This window comes from Phascolarctos cinereus, unplaced genomic scaffold, assembly GCF_003287225.1.
Source record: "Phascolarctos cinereus isolate Bilbo 61053 unplaced genomic scaffold, phaCin_HiC Scaffold_4;HRSCAF=312, whole genome shotgun sequence".
Taxonomy (NCBI): Eukaryota; Metazoa; Chordata; class Mammalia; order Diprotodontia; family Phascolarctidae; genus Phascolarctos; species Phascolarctos cinereus.
In genome coordinates this window covers 320,532,464-320,549,247 of record NW_027555847.1, presented here as the reverse complement: position 1 = coordinate 320,549,247, position 16,784 = coordinate 320,532,464, and the positions used below count along the sequence as shown (strand labels likewise).

Below are 16,784 nucleotides of genomic sequence, written 5' to 3'. Positions count from 1 at the left end.
GATGAATACAATCAAATTAAGAGGCTGGAGCAAAATCTAGAATGCTTTAGCTGAAACATTAAATAGTAATCATGATCTCAGACAGGGCAATAGCAAAAATAGTCTTGATTCTATGAAATAAAGAGGGAAACTGCATTGTGCTGAAAGGGACCATAGACAATGAATTAATACTAATACTTAAATATATGCACTGGATGGAATAGTATCTAAATACCTAAAGGGAACACCAAACTGTTTGGATAGGAAAGGAAAACGGGGAGGTCATACTTTCAAGATATGTAGATTTATGTGACTTAGAAATTCCTATGTCCTAAAGAGAGATAAGGGTATTAGGAGGAGGGTCAGGTTGATCATCCTATCCAAACAATTTCCAAGTCCTGGTAATTTTATCCCTATGACACCTATTCCACTCTCTCCACTCACACAGTTACTATAGCCCCTCAACACTACTAGAAATCTCCTAATTGGCCTCCCTGTCTCCAGACTCTCCTCTATCCAATTATTATTTTATGGGGTTGCCAAAATAATTATTTTTCGGTACAAGATTGACAGTCATGCTCCTTTAAAAAAACAACTCATCAATGTGTTCTGATTTCCTGAAGAATAAAATATGAACTTCTTAGCTTGGTATTTAGGTTCTTTATAAACTGGTTTCAGCCTACCTCCTTAGTTCCTTTCCCACACTCTAACTTCCAGTCAAACTAGTCTACTATTTCCTGAATAAACCCATACATTCATAAGTTACACATGCCTGGACAATATTTAGACAATGTTGCAATACCTTATCGGACAGAAAACAGTGTGTGTGTGTGTGTGTGTGTGTGTGTGTGTGTGTGTGTGTGTGTTTATAGGGGTGGGGTTTTCATTTTGAAATCACCCTTCTGGACAATCAAATTGGTTTGTTAGAATAAAGATAAAAATCAATACCAAATTAGAAGAATGGATAAGGATGAGAAGGCCCTATACGCAATCCAGTAACTTCAATCTGACCTATCTAAATAAGCTGTTTACAAAATGGATAAAACTAAACACAATGATCCTGAATATCACCATTTTCTTAGAATATTTTAACTAATGTAAATAATTACTACAATGAGAAAGCCAAAAGAGCTCAGGAATCACCTTATCTAGCAGCCAATCTCCTTGCCAAGTGAAGAAACATGCAAGAAATATCAGTTTTGAATACAAGGTCATTTATAAATCATTAGGATGGAGGATGACAAGTTTATGAGCAGTATCTTTCACAAAAGAGTGAAAAACAATGGAGAGGTGAATGAGCTTCAGAAAGTTGTAAAGAGGGACAACTGAGTCAGATCATACCAAGAGTATTTATAGATCAAATTTTAAAGATGACAAAAATAAATGTGAAATACAGGAGGCATGCCAACATTTCTAGAACATTCTAATCTCACCATAAATAATAGGGAAGCCTTAACCTTTTTGCTCTTATTTTATATTGTTGTAGAGAAATCTTACATTGTTGTACAGTTGTATTGTTATGCTAACATCTAATATTCTCAAAGAGAAAAACTTACGGTTTTTCTAGCCTAACCTTTCTCTATGCTATTACCCAGACTATTGCCCAGTCATGTCCTCTTCTCTTGCCTGATATCCTCTTATTAATGCTCTGTCCTTTTCTAGGACCCCTCTCTATCTGGACCTTCTATACTGGAAAGCTTCTAGGCTAGTAACTTCTAGTTTAGTGATTGATACTTCTTTATCACCTTAGGGGTTGAAAATCAACTAAACCCACCTGAGCAGCACTGTTTCCTTCCCTATAGAACATCTGAGCAACCCTGATATAGTAATTTGTTAGTATAGTAAACTGTTTCCTTGAAGTATAAACCCTGACATCTTACACTATCATGCCATCCTTTCTGCCATGGCATGATGAGTTTTCCTTGTGACATTCCTAGTTGCATCACTTTTCTGTCCTTTCCTAGTCTTGTTTTGGAAGTGTTAATCCTAGCTCCATTGTAAGGAGGTCGCTGGGCCACCTTAGTTTGTAGGTATCCGTCAATTCCCAGATTCAGGGAGCTGCAGCCTCCCTACTCTGGAAGCATCTGCCTTTGTCCCAATGTGAAAGACCAGAATAATGGAATTTCAGAGCTGGGAGGGAACTCAGCAGCTAATGACTCTAACTTGCAACCAAAAAGAATCCCCCCTGTTAATGTACCTAACAAATAGTGTATAGGCTCTTGATTGAAGACTTCCAATAAAGGAGTCTCCTGAAGTAGCCCATTCCACTCTTAGACAGCTCTAATCATTAATAAGTTTTTCTTGACATCAGGTCTACATTTCCCTTTTTGTGGCTTCTGCCCATTGCTTCTGCTTTTGCCTCGAGGCTGAAGAGAGTAAGTCTAGTATTTCTTCTACTGACAGCCCCTTCAAATGCTTGAAGATGGCTATCATGTGCCTACCGACTCTTATTCAGATTAAATATCCCCAGTTCCTTCACAAATATTCGTATGACAAAGACTCAATGATCTTTACCATCCTGGTTGTCTTCTGAGAGTTCTCTAGTTGATCAACATCCTTGTAAATGTGGTACCCAGAACTGAACACAATGAGCCAGAAATGGTCTAATTAGGGCAGAGTATAGATGCACTATTACTTATTAATAGTGGCTATGTCTCTCAGTGAAATCTTGGTTTTATCTTTTAACGTGCCATTTTACCCTTCCAAGTATCTATGCTTGTTTCTATGCTATTTAGTATTTTTAGAGACTTCCTTTGGATAAAGGCATAGTTGGTATGCTTATCAAATTTTCAGATGACAGAGTTGGGAAGGATAGCTTACATACCAAAAGACAGAGTCAGGATCCAAAAAGTTCTTGATAAACTAGAGCATGGGGCTGAATCTAGGAAGATAGAATTCAATAGAAATGAATGTAGAATCTTACTTGGGTTAAAAAAAAAAATCAGTGCCACAAGTACAAGATGTGGGAGGCATAGTTAGACTGAAGTTCACATAAAAAAAAATTTGACATTTTATTGGACTCCTAGTTCAATATGAGCTAAAAGCATATTGAACTAGCAGTCTTGCTACTGCTGTTCATTCTTAGCACTCCATCCCTCATCTCTGTGCCTTTCCCCTGGCTGTCCCCAGTGCTTTCTTGGTGGGGCACCTCTCCAAACTCTCTGGATTTCTTTCACCACCATGTCCACCCACCTTTCCTCCCCCTGTTCCACCCCTTTTCAACTTCCTTTTACGGGCTCTCTTCCCTCATTAGACTATAAGCTCGTTAAGGGATTGTATTTGTATACTTATTCCTTAGTATCATGTTGGGCATATAGTAAGTGCTTAAAACTTCTTGATTTGACTTTAGCTTCAGTATTCCTTCTCTAAAATGAAGATAATGATTCTTATAGTACGTGCCTCAAAGAATTGTTGTAATGTGAAAATGAAATAATGTTTGTACTGCACTTTGTAAGCTTAAAAGCACTGTTTAAATAAATGTCAGTTATTATCATTATTGTTATTTCAAAAAAGTATTTGACTCAATAAAATTAAACATAGCAATAAACAGCACTTCCTGGGCATAACATTATACTTAAAATAGTAAGACAACAACCTTGGCTTAAGTTACTGAAGCTCACTAAGTCATATTGCTTATGCAAATTTTTCCTTAACCTTATAGTTCAAGTGTATAAATTTGTATATTAATGGTATAATATATTAGACCAGTAGTATAAAACATGTGGCCCACAGGACACTTTACAGCCCAAAATGCTCTAGCATACAGATTAAAATGTAATTGGGAAATCTAACAAAACTACAATAGAGCATAGTTATGTTAACATGTGGTTACCTAATTCAGTATGTTTCACAGGATCCTTATGTGTGCTTTAGAGGTCCCATTTATATTTGAATTTGGCGCTACTGCACTAGACTACATTAACACAGGAAAAAAAAACCAAAAACCAGAAAGTATTTTTGCCATTCCCCAATGGAAAAGTGGTCAAAAGATCAGAACAAACAGTTTTCAAAAGAAGAATAGCAAACTACTGACAACAATATGAAAAAACAATCCTATCACTAATAAGAGAAATGCACATCAAAAGTACCCTAAGTTCCATGTCATACCCAGCAAATTGGCAAAGATGACAAAATATGGGAATAGTCAATAATGGAGGAACTAAAGAGAGATAGACCCACTCATTCATTATTGATGGAACTATGATATGAGCCAACCATTCCAAACAGCAATTTGGAATTATAAGAGAGTGACTAAAATACTCATACCTTTTGATCTAGAGATCCCACTGTTAGGCATATATCCCAAAGAGATCAAAGAAAGGTTAACTATATTCCAAAGTATTTATAGTAGCAATTTTTATAGAAGCAGAGAACCATTATAAAAAAAAAAAGCAGAGGCCCATTGATTGGATAATGGCTAAACAAATTGTAATGCATGAATATAATTGGAATAATTGCATGTAAGAAATGATGAAGAGGAAGAATACAGGGAATCATAGAAAGACTCATATGAACTGATACAAAGTAAAGTAAGCAGAACCAGGAAAACACTATATGCCTAACTATAACACTGTAAATGAAAAGAACTACAACAGCATCGAGAGAGAGAGAGAGAGAGAGAGAGAGAGAGTGAGAGAGAGACTGTAGTATAATTATAATGACCATCTTGTTCCCAAAAAAGGAAAGCAGCAAATACACCTCCTCCCTTCTTTGAAGAGATGGAGAACTGTACGTATGAAACCATTATATACATACACACACACACACACACACACACACACACACACGTGTAAAATCAGGCTTAGTTGATGTGTTGATTCATTTTGATGAACCGCTTTTTTCTTACTTTCTTGTTGGAGGGGAATGTCTCTAAGTATAGGGGAGAGGGAAAGGTTATTACTAAGGAAATGAAGATGATGCAAAAATTATATATACATGTATGCCAATATATTCTTATCATAGGTCTAAATACTACAGTTCAGATAATTGTCCATTGTGGTGTGATGAGTCTCAGAAAATTCAGGACTAGCCTGTGAAAGTATTAAATATAGGTTTTCTTTTTCCATATCCTTCCTATAATACAGGTGGTAATGGACAGTAAAATGGGAATAAAGTTGTCTGAAGCATGTGGGAGAAGAGATTTGAATGATCCAAACGTAGGAGTACTTGACCTCTCAGTTATGGTGAATTGATCATTCACTTACCTTACAATAGAGATTAACACAGTATCTGTAAAGTTCAAATTCTTGAACTAGAAGTACAAAATATAATGTCAAGGATAACCAAGTGAGAACAGAATGTTGCCACTATTGTGATAAAATGTTCTAGGACAGAATTCTTGATGATAACTAGTGACTTCATAGAATTATTGTGGAGTATTTTAAATGATACTAGTCATCTAAAGGTGAGAAGTGCCTGCATACATAATTAATTTTGCTAGGACATTCTGCTTAAGAAAATTATTATGAAATTATCCTACTCTGGGAAGTAATGGAGGAGTTATTAGAAACCTTTTCACAAGTCCCATATACACCAAAATGTTTTTTCACAGTAGTGCTTTTTGTGGTAGTAAAAAGGTAGAAACAGTAAATGAGCACTAACTAGGGAATGGCTAAACGAACTATAGTACAATGTAAATAGAAAGAACCAAGAAAAAATATTCAAAACTGAATGTTGTATAATTATAATCCCAGGAAGGAGAGCGTGGGTGTAGAACACGGTATATACTATCAGATTTGTTTGATGTGTTGGTTAATTTTGATGAACCATTTTTCTCTTTCCTTTTTAAATTCTTTGCTATAAAGGATTGCTTCCTATGTGGTACAGAAGTGAAGGAGGAATATTTTGGGAAATAAAAGTGATAGAAAAAAGATAACAATAAATTTCTAAAGAAGTCTATTCCATTTTACTGTCCATTACCACCTGTATTATAGGAAGGACATGGAAAAAGAAAACCTATATTTAATACTTTCACAGGCTAGTCCTGAATTTTCTGAGACTCATCACACCACAATGGACAATTATCTGAACTGTAGTATTTAGACCTATGATAAGAATATATTGGCATACATGTATATATAATTTTTGCATCATTTTCATTTCCTTAGTAATAACCTTTCCCTCTCCCCTATACTTAGAGACATTCCCCTCCAACAAGAAAGTAAGAAAAAAGCGGTTCATCAAAATGAATCAACACATCAACTAAGCCTGATTTTACACGTGTGTGTGTGTGTGTGTGTGTGTGTGTGTGTGTGTGTATGTATATAATGGCTTCATACGTACAGTTCTCCATCTCTTCAAAGAAGGGAGGAGGTGTATTTGCTGCTTTCCTTTTTTGGGAACAAGATGGTCATTATAATTATACTACAGTCTCTCTCTCTTTCTCTCTCTCTCCTTCTCTCTCTCTCTCTGTTGATGCTGTTGTAGTTCTTTTCATTTACAGTGTTATAGTTAGGCATATATATACATATATATATATATAATACATATACATTTATGTACATACATACGTTTACTTATTTATATAAATTTAACATTCACCCAGAATCTGAATTTAAAATAGGTATAAGAGGGGGCAGCCAGGTGGCACAGTGGATACAGCATCAGCCCTGGAGTCAGGAGGACCTGAGTTCAAATCCGACCTCAGACACTTAACACTTACTAGCTGTGTGACCTTGGGCAAGTCACTTAACCCCATTGCCTAGCCAAAAAAAAAATAGGTATAAGAGGTGAAGAATAAAAGTCTCTTGACTAAATGATTAATGCTAATCTCCTCCCTCTTCCCTCTCTCTCAGATCTTCAATTTCTCCCTATCTACTGACTCCTTCCCTACTCATTTCAAGCTCTGGGCCTAGAGTCAGGAAGACCTGAATTCAAAGCCAGCCTCAAATACTTACCAGTTGTGTGACCCTAGACAAGTCACTTAAATTCTGTTTCCCTGTCTTCTTAACTGTAAAATAGGGATTTCATGAGGGTCAAATAAGATAATATTTGTAAAAAGCACTTAGTACAGTGCCTGGCACATAGTAAAGACTATATAAATGCTATTCTTTTCATTTCATCCCACCTTAGTTCAGGCTTTAATCATTTCTCACCTAAATTATAGCAAGAGCCTCCTAATTGGTCTACATGCCTTAAATCTCTTACCACTCCATTCCATCCCATACATTGATGCCAAAGAAATTTTCCTTAAACTCAGATCTGATCATATGACTTCCCTCCTCAATCAACTGCAGTGGCTTCCTCTTGCCTCTAGGATCAAATATAACTCTTCAGTTTAGCTTTTAAAGCTTTATATAATTTCAGCCTATCTTTTCAGCTTCCATGGACATTATTCTTCTTCCTGCACTCTGAGTTCCAACCAAACTGGCCTTCTCTCTGTTCCTCACTTACAACTCACTCCAATACCTTGGCATGGCCATCCTTCCTGTCTGGAATGATCTCCTCTTCAGAGAATCTCTGTCTTCCTTCAAGATGCCATTCAAGCTCCACCTTCTACTTGAAGCCTTTCCTGATTAACCCAACTCTGTCAGTGCCTTCTCTCTTGAACCACCTTGTAGTTAACTAGTTGTAAGTTTTTGTATTATCTTTATATTTTCTCTCTCTTATTCACTCTTTCTCTGTCCACGTGTGTATGTATGTGTGTGTGTGTGTGTGTAGATACCCATCTATATAGAGAGATCTATATCTATAGAGAACATTCTCTATATTTTTCTATATAGAGAGATGTCTTTCTATATTTAAGGAGATCTATATCTGTCTTCTATCTCCATATTGAGAGAGAGAGAGAAAAAGAGAGAGAGAAAGAGAGACAGAGAAATCTCTTGGGAGTAAGAATTGTTTCATCCTATTTACTTATATCCCTGGGGTAAAGCAGGGTATTTGGCACATAGAAAAAGCTGCTTAATTAATACATGTTGACTGCTTGACTACTTGAAACATTCAATGATTTGTATACTATGAAAATAGAGCAGAGGCACTAGTTTGGTTTTTTTTAATAACTTTACAAGAAATCAGAATTTACTTTCCCTCTTACTATTTATGCTTTTAGAATTGTTACATTCTACAAAGTTTCTGGAGTGAGAGCACTTTTCTTATTATAAATGGAAACTGAAGAAAGAATCTTCAGCAGAGCCTTAAGAAATGAAAAACAAAGCAGTATTAATCACAGGAGTCTGACCTATTTCCTCACCTTTAGAAAGAAACACACCCAAGTCTGTCATAAAGCCTGTGAGAAAAGAAAGGTTATTTTTCAGGTTCTCCCACTCTTCTTTAATAAGGGAAATTTTGGAAAACAGAAATGTTTATTTAGAACCTCATTACATAGTAATTGTGACAATACTTGTTTTTATAAAATATGTTCAACATTTTCATAATATATGCTATACTACTACATCTTTTTTATGTTCTGTGATATTAAAAAAATAATCCTTTCAGTTTTATCATTCCATGTTGGCCTGTTAGTAGAAGAAACAGCTTATCTTCACACTTTTCCAATCATTACTTTCAAATACCTATTCCATCAATAGCTCTCCCACTAGCCACATAGCTCTACACTTTTGGCTAAAGCCAAGGCAGTTTTGTTCACATCAAACCTTAATTTTTTTTTTCTTTTTGGCAATTGGGGTTAAGTGACATGCCCAGGGTAAACCCTAGATTTTACCTCTATTTTTTCCTACCTTTTTGTTGCTGTAGTTTAAGTTGTGTTCAATTTTTTTTGACCCCATTTGGGGTTTTCTTGGCAAAGATATTAGAGTGGTTTGCCATTTCCTTCTCGAACTCAAACAGGGTTAAATGACATGTCCAGGATCATACAGCTAGGAAGTATCTAAGACTGGATCTGAACTCAGATCTCTCTGACTCCAGGCCCAGCATTCTATTCATTGTGCCACTTAGCTGCCCTTTCCCACCTTTCACCTATGTTTTTATGTAGGCTTAGTTTTCAAGTTATATTCTTCCTGCTACTGTCTTTTACCCTGGTAGAGAATACCTATAGTAATAGGTTCATAGATTTTTCTAAGACAATGAAATACAAGAGAAAATAAAATCAGATTTCAAATTAGTCTTCCCTCTAGGATAAAAAGAATTCATGAAATTGTGGTGAAGAGAAGATTAATAATGCATCAGTGGTGATATTAAAATAAAATAAATTGGGAAAACTCATTTTGTGCAAAATACATAAGAAATGAATTTATTATCACCATGGCAATAGCCCAACTTCTCGCTATAATTTTAATGGACAAAAAAGTATGCAGTATAAGCTATGTAGAGGAACTTGGTGACATTAAATTTTAAAAATTAAGTATTGAGCTTGAAATAATTAGTACCATAATCAGCTCTGTAAATATAAAAGAAATCATTAACAGCACTCCTTCTTTTGCCTTCCAATGTAAAGCTTTCAGGAAACAAGATGTGAGATGTAGTATATACCATCCTTTGATATTTACAGGTAATGGAAAACCTATATTATCTCAGGACTGGACAGACAAAAATGTTACCAGCACTATATTTTTCATGTAAATTATATTTCTATGTGGCTTTCAGATTAAGTATTAACACGCAGGGGTGGATGGGGTATTCAAAGAGGACTAGCACCTCTGTGTGAGGGCTGCTGAGCCCTTTTCAGGGCTGTTCATCCACCTTTGGTGTCCACCTTCACCCAACTTTTACCTGTGGCTCCAAAAAGCTGTAGTATGGGCAGTAGTCCCACCCCAGTAAAAATGACTTGGCAGATAGGCTAAAACAGGTTGAGGATGACCGACAGACCTCAAACCTGGCAGTGAGCTAAACGGATGTCTATCTTCCCTGGTGGAATGGACAGATGAGAACAATTTGTTCCAATACCATGAAAGCAGCTGAAGCAGGAATGGTGGAGTGCTTAGAGCTTGGTCAGACATTGAAGACTCCAAAGTCATCCACTTCCTCCCTGGGCCATCATCAGTTGTCTTGACTTTTGTCTTGTCACTGGACCTCAATGACTCTCAAAAAGATAGCGTGGCTGACAACTTCACGCAACTCTGCCTCACTTAAATCCATTTCACACATGAGTTAAGACGTCACCTCATGATGTCATTGATCCTCTTCAATTTGAAGGACAAATAACAGTTGACAGGCAATTCTGTGTAGTGCTCTCAAACATTTACTTTTACACTCTTAAAAATCATTAAGGACTCTAATGGCCACGCATAAGCTCTACTGGAGAGAATATGATAGCGGACACCTCTTTCCCATCTGGAGGCTCACAGCCTTCTTGCTCACTTGAAAGCCCTGAGGGAGAGAGGGAGATTTGTCCTGTTTGTGCCTATTGTATCCACACAGTTACAGTTCAGCTGCCAGTTAAAAGGCTTTTCCAGTAAGCAGACTGAGAGGCACAGCCCTTTACTATTCATGCTTAGAAAAACCTCCCCAAGCATCCAAGTAGGTCGGCACCAAGCAGAGCATATTGCATGTGCTCAAAAGACTTGACCCCTATTAGCCAGTCTCCATTACACTTAAGTATGTTTCTATTTTAGCATAATAGTATTGATGATGGCACAGGTGGCGTATTAATCATATTTACAGATTATACAAAACTAGGAAGGATAGCTGATGAAATAAATAGAAGAATCATAATTTAAAAAATCTCAAAAACATACTATCATAGGATCATAGCTTTTTGAGTTGGAAGGTACCTAGTGGTCATCTAGTGTAGGAATCAGCAAAATATAGCCAGTGGGCCAAATCTAGTTCTTTGCCGCTTTTGTATGGTCCACGAGCCAAGAATGGTTTTTTACATTTTTAAATACAATAAAAAATTATTTAAACACGTAGATTCCATTCTTAGCTCTCAGATAGAATAAAAACAGGTAACAGGCTGGATTTGGCCTAGGGGCCATAGCATGCAGGCCTCTGTTCTTGTCTATGACATACCCAAGACCACATAAACAGAATGCAGCAGAATCAGAAACCAAACAGCTTCTCCTCCAAATGTAGTGCTCTATCCACACGCCACATTGCCTAAGGAGATGGAGCTGAACAGAGATAAATGTAAAGTGTACCAATGGGGCTAATAAAAATCAATTGCACAAGTACAGTATGGGATGGGATGTGGCTAAATAGCTATCCATAAGAAAAAAGGCATAGGAATTTTGGTGAAGTGCAAGCTCAATATATTTATCAATATGACAAGGTAGCCAAAAATTAATAGTAATCTTAAGCTATAGTAATAGAATTATAGCTTCAGTAAAGCAGTAAGATACAAAAGAAACCTTAAAAAGGCCACAGAATTTATATATAGTAATAACAAAATGCAGGAGGCAATAACAGAAAGAGAAACCATATTCAAAATAATCCCAAAATGTGTAGAGCACCTGTGACTCAGTCTATAGAGACACATGTAAGACCTGTATACATGCCATTATAAAGTACTCCTTAAAGAAATTAAAAATGGTTTAATTAGAAAGCTATTCAGTACTCATAACTGGGCTATACCAGCATAATGAAAAATAAAATATTACTTAAATTAATTTATAAATTTGCCGCTATGCCAATCTAACTTCCAAAGGAATAATTTATAGAACTAGAAAAAAAAATAAAATTTATTTGGAAGAAAAAAAACCTAGAATCTCAAAAGTAATAATGAAAATGAAGGGAAAATAGCACTTTTAGATCTCAAATTATAATGCAAAGTACTAATCATCAAAATTCTTTGGTACTAGTTAAAAAATAGAAAACTAGATAAGTAAAACAGACTAGAAAAGAAGAATTAGAAACATGTGAACTCAACAAACGGTGTCTGAAATCCAGAAAACATAAATTACATGGGGAGAATTTTCTATGTAATTTGAAAAGAATTGCCAAGAAAATTAGAAAATAGTTTACGTATGCTACCTACCTCCTGACTAAGAGGTGATAGAGTCAGGGTGCAGATTGAGGCATGTATTTTTTTGGAAATGGCCAATGTGGTAATTTGCCTTGCTTAATTATGTATATTTCTTATAAGAAATTTGTTTTCCTTTTTCCCTCCAGGAGAAGAGGTAGGAGGAGAAAATGGATTTTTATTAAGAAAAAAATGACTTGTAAGTAAAAATTATGTTGTTTCCAACATCTTACACCATAAACCACAGCAAGATCAAAATAGATTTCTAGTCTTAATATTAAATAAAGATTATTCCATAAAAAACTAGAATACCACTAGATTATATATCTACCTTTCTTGGCTATGGCTAAGGAGAGAATTCATAACCAAACAAGAGACAGAGGCAATCACAAAAAATAAAATGGATAATTTTGATTACATGAAATTAAAAAAAAAAACGTTGGCATGAACAAAATAATGCAACTAGGATAAAGGAAGTAGTAGATTTTGATTAGAGGGGAAAATGTGTCAAATACTCTGATAAAGCTCTTGTATCCAAGATGTAAAAGGAGCCAAGATAAATACATTAGCCGGAAGAAATTTCCTAGTGAATAGAAAGGCAAAGAATATAAACAAACAGTCCTTAAAAAAGAATTACAAACTATTAACAATTATTTGAAAGATTGATCCAAATCACATAAAATAAGAAAAATGCAAATCAAAGCAAATCTGAGTTTTTAACTTTACAGCCAGCAAATTGGCAAAGATGTCAAAAGATGGGAGTGGTCACTGTTGGAGGAGATATGGAAAGACAGACACACTAACATCCTGTTGGTGGAGCTATAAATTGGTCTAACCATTCTGAAAAGCAATTTGAAATGATCCTAAGAGAGTGACTAAAAAGTTCATACTATTTGACCTGAGGTTCCACTGGTATGCCGATATCCCAACTTATACACGATACTGCATATAGTGTCAGATTTGGTTGGTGACTTGATTAGTTTTGTTAAACTTTTTTCACTCTTTTTCATTATTTTTTTGTAAATAAGTGATGGCTCTCTTGGTGGGGGAGAGAGGGAGAAAGAATGTATTGAAAAAGAGAGGACATATGAAGACAAAATCTCAGTTAAAACAATTTTTTTTAAAAGAAGTATAACACACAGAACAGGGGAAGTGGTAGTACTGCCCTTGTAGGAACACATCTAGAGGCAGTATTATGTTCAGTTCTGGGTACTACATTTTTTGAAAGGACAATTGACAAGCTGGAACATGTCCAGGGGAAAGTAATTGAAATAAGTAGGTGTTTAATGAATGTTTATTTATTGATTGACTTGAGGGATTTCTGCTCAGGTATATGTGGGATTAGATAATTTGAGATTTTCCCCAATGATGAGATCCTATGATTCTATGAATCTGTTTCTTTCTTATAGACCTACTTTAATGGTTCCATTAACGTCATTACCCCGGACCATTTTGCCAAATGCTTTTTAGAGAAAGCTCATCTTGTACCTTTCTTCTATCTTTTACCATACAAGTTTAGTAGTTCTTGAACCTCTAAACTCTGAATTACAGGATTTCTGTGACTGAGTGAAGGTTCTATAGAACTTTTTAGACCATATTAATCTTAATTAATATTAATCTGAAAAGGAAAGGAATTTTTGGTGCTAGGTACATGAGATAGTCTGTATTATTTAACTTCATTTTCTGAAGCCCTGTATCTTTCCCAGATCCAACCCAATATTTCTATTAGAAAGTTGATTTTCATTTTAGGATTTTCTTTTACAAAGTTCTATTGCTTTACATTAGTCAAAGATTCTTAAATAAAATAATAAAACCACAATTTACAAGCCTCCCAACAAAAATGAAATAACAAATGAAGTCTGGGAAATATGATATATTGTATAATTATGTGAATATGTATAATTAATGCAGGTATAATTACAGTTACAGGCTAAATTAAAAATTAATAAACAATATATCTCATCACTCAGACCACCTTCCTTGTCTTGTTTGGAGATCTCTCATAACTTTTTCATAATTTATTTTTATTGTGTAGCTTGTAGTATAGAGAAGCCAGTGGAACATACAAGCATTATTTAAATAATGACATTTCTTACATTAGTGAATTAGTTTTCTCCAAAGCAATTAAAGACTTGTCCTTCACACTACTCAGTTTTTTACATTTCTTTCAATATCTTCATTATTGCTTAATAGCCAATTGCAACCATCATTTAGGGCAGTAGGTCATGATTCATTAACCCTTGAAAAGTGCTGGTTAGACCTTTCAGGTATAGATATGGATTTACTAAGATAGCAGAAATACAGAGGAGTGTACTTCTCCAAATCAGGCCACCAGGCTTTCCTATGGTTGTCATGGAAAGATGGTACTTATTTTTCCTCAACTATAAGCAAATAAATAAATAAAACAAACAAACAAACAAAAATGAGTCACAAAAAGAATGGCTCCATGGTCTTGTATTTCTAAAGCAATGCACCTGGTAGGTGTGCAGAGCAATGTGGTTGGTAGACCTAAAGGGATATAGAGAAAAAGGGAGGAAGCAACCCAGGAATGATGAAGAAGAAGGCACACCCCTATACTCTGAAATCCAGTGAAACCTGTGGCCCCTCTGTTCCTCACATGCAAAACTCCATGTCTCCAGCTGACCATCCCTCATGATTGGAATGTCTCTTCCTCATAGAATCTCTCAAGAAGGAGCTCAAACACTACCTTCTATAGGATGCCTTTCCTGATCACCCTAAGTGCAAGTGGTCTCCCTCCCAAACTACCTTGTAGTTAACCATATTTAGTCTCTATATTTATTCCATCTTTTTGTGCATGTGTGTATATATACTTATTTTGTCCTCCATTAGAAGATAAATTCTTTGTAAAAATAATAATAGCACCTGCCTCCCAAGGTTTTTGTGAGAATCAAATGAGATAATAATTGTAAAGCACTTAGCACAGACCCTGGCACATTGTAAACTCTATATAAATATTAATTATTGTTATTATTATTATTGTAAGCAGAGACTGTTTCATTAATTGTATTCACATCCCTAGCACTAAGCACAGTGCTTGACACATAGTAGTTGCTTAATGGGTAGTTATTGCTGATTGATAAATAACTCTAACTCTTTCACTTGGTAAATGCTGATCATCTGTTTGTTTTTCTTAATGACATCATCCTTTTCTCAAAAAATATTTATCTACTTTTGAATCAAACTGTGTTATCTGAAATCACTTTTATTCAACTCATAATTTAAATGATAATTCCCTTCTTGAAGCTACTTATTAACAAACAAACTGCAAAGACTGTAATTTCTCATGATTCTTTCTGACTTCATATTCCCTACCAGATCAGGCCAGAATTTCAGGTCTCAATTCTCAAAATATTGAAATGGATCTGCAATCTCAATCATTTTTGTGCTCTCTCCAGTGGTACAGATCTCAATTCATCCATGCCTGCCCATCTTGTGCCAATCTTGCCCATGTATTCTCACAAATTCCCAACAGGGAATGGAGAGTTCACCCAGTTTACAAGGGACCTCCTTCAGTTTCTCCTGGTGCTGTGAGAACACCAATAGAGCACTCAGGATGTTCTCATTTTCATCACCTCCAGTCTATCTTCTCTTCCTATCTCACATTTCCCTGATGCCACCTTTTACTCCATTTTTCAAAAATCTTCTTTGGTTGTATGTTAAAGCCTGCTCATGTCTCCCATGCACCTTTCCATTACCCTCTTGAACAACAACAAAATAACATATCGCAATCCTAGAGTAGCTTTCAGGAAATCCACAAATGAAGGGGTATAACATACTAATCAACATATCCAATGACCTTTTCCTCAGACTTCATCTTTTACCTCATCAGTATGTGTCCCTTAATACTACAAATAGTCTCCTCTTCTGACTTCCATGGCATTGAATTAATCTCATTCTTTTCCTGACTCTGTATCACTCCTTTGCCATAGCCTTCAGTTGTTTAATTACCATGACGGACTGGAGATATCTTTTTTTTTTTTAGGCAATTGGGGTTAAGTAAACTGCCCAGGGTCACACAGCTAGTAAGTGTCAAGTGTTTGGTCTGAGGCCGCATTTGAACTCAGGTCCTCCTAACTTCAGGGCCAGTGCTCCATCCACTGTGCCACCCTGCAGATATCTTTTTAATGCCTAACACCAGTATGCTTCCCACTGTAATTATCATTTGCTATCAATTAGCCAGCCTGTCTTTAGAAAGGGGTATTTATTTACTAAGGTGGTATAGTTAGAACAATTGGTACAGACTTCTCACCTGCACCCAAAGTCTGAGACATATTCTTCCACAAGTATATAGAGAGTACAGGACAAACAAGATTAAGGATTAGAGAGCATATGTTTAAAAAATTATCTTTACAGCAAGTTTCTCTGATAAATGTCTCATTCATTTCTCAGATATATAGGGAACTGAACCAAGTTTATAAGAATATGAGTCATTCTCCAATTGATAAATCATCAAGAGATATGAACAGTTTTCAGAGGAAGAAAAGCTAACAATAACCATATGAAAAAATGCTCTAAGTTGCTAATAATTTTTAAAAAACAAATTAAAGCAACTCTGAGATACCACCTCATACCCATCATATTGGCTAAGATGCCAGCAAAGGCAAATGATAAATGGTGAAAGCGATGTGGGAAAATAGGCACACTATTGCACTGCTGGATCTATGTCTCCAAAGCTGTGAAACTGTATACTCTTTGACTCAGCAATACCACTACTAGGTCTCTATGCCAAAAATGTTTTTTTTAAAAAAGGAAAAGGACCTATCTGTACAAGAATAGCTAGAGCAGCTCTTTTTATGGTGGCAAAGAATTGGAAACTGAGAGGATGCCTATCAATTGGAGAACGACTGAACAAATTGTGTATGAATGTGATAGAATAATATTGTGCTATAAGAAATTATGGAGATGGTTTCAGAAAAACCTGGCAAGA

At 35.6% G+C, this 16,784-nt stretch overlaps 1 protein-coding gene across 1 annotated transcript in view; it reads right to left on the bottom strand.

The window, feature by feature from the left end:
- Window positions 1-5,252, bottom strand: part of SCAMP1 (secretory carrier membrane protein 1) — a 118,811-nt gene extending 113,559 nt beyond the window's left edge. The window contains exon 1 of the mRNA XM_020998430.2: window positions 5,184-5,252. The gene's annotated coding sequence lies outside the window, so the exon portion shown is untranslated. The remainder of the gene's footprint in view (window positions 1-5,183) is intronic.
- Window positions 5,253-16,784: the final 11,532 nt, after the last annotated feature.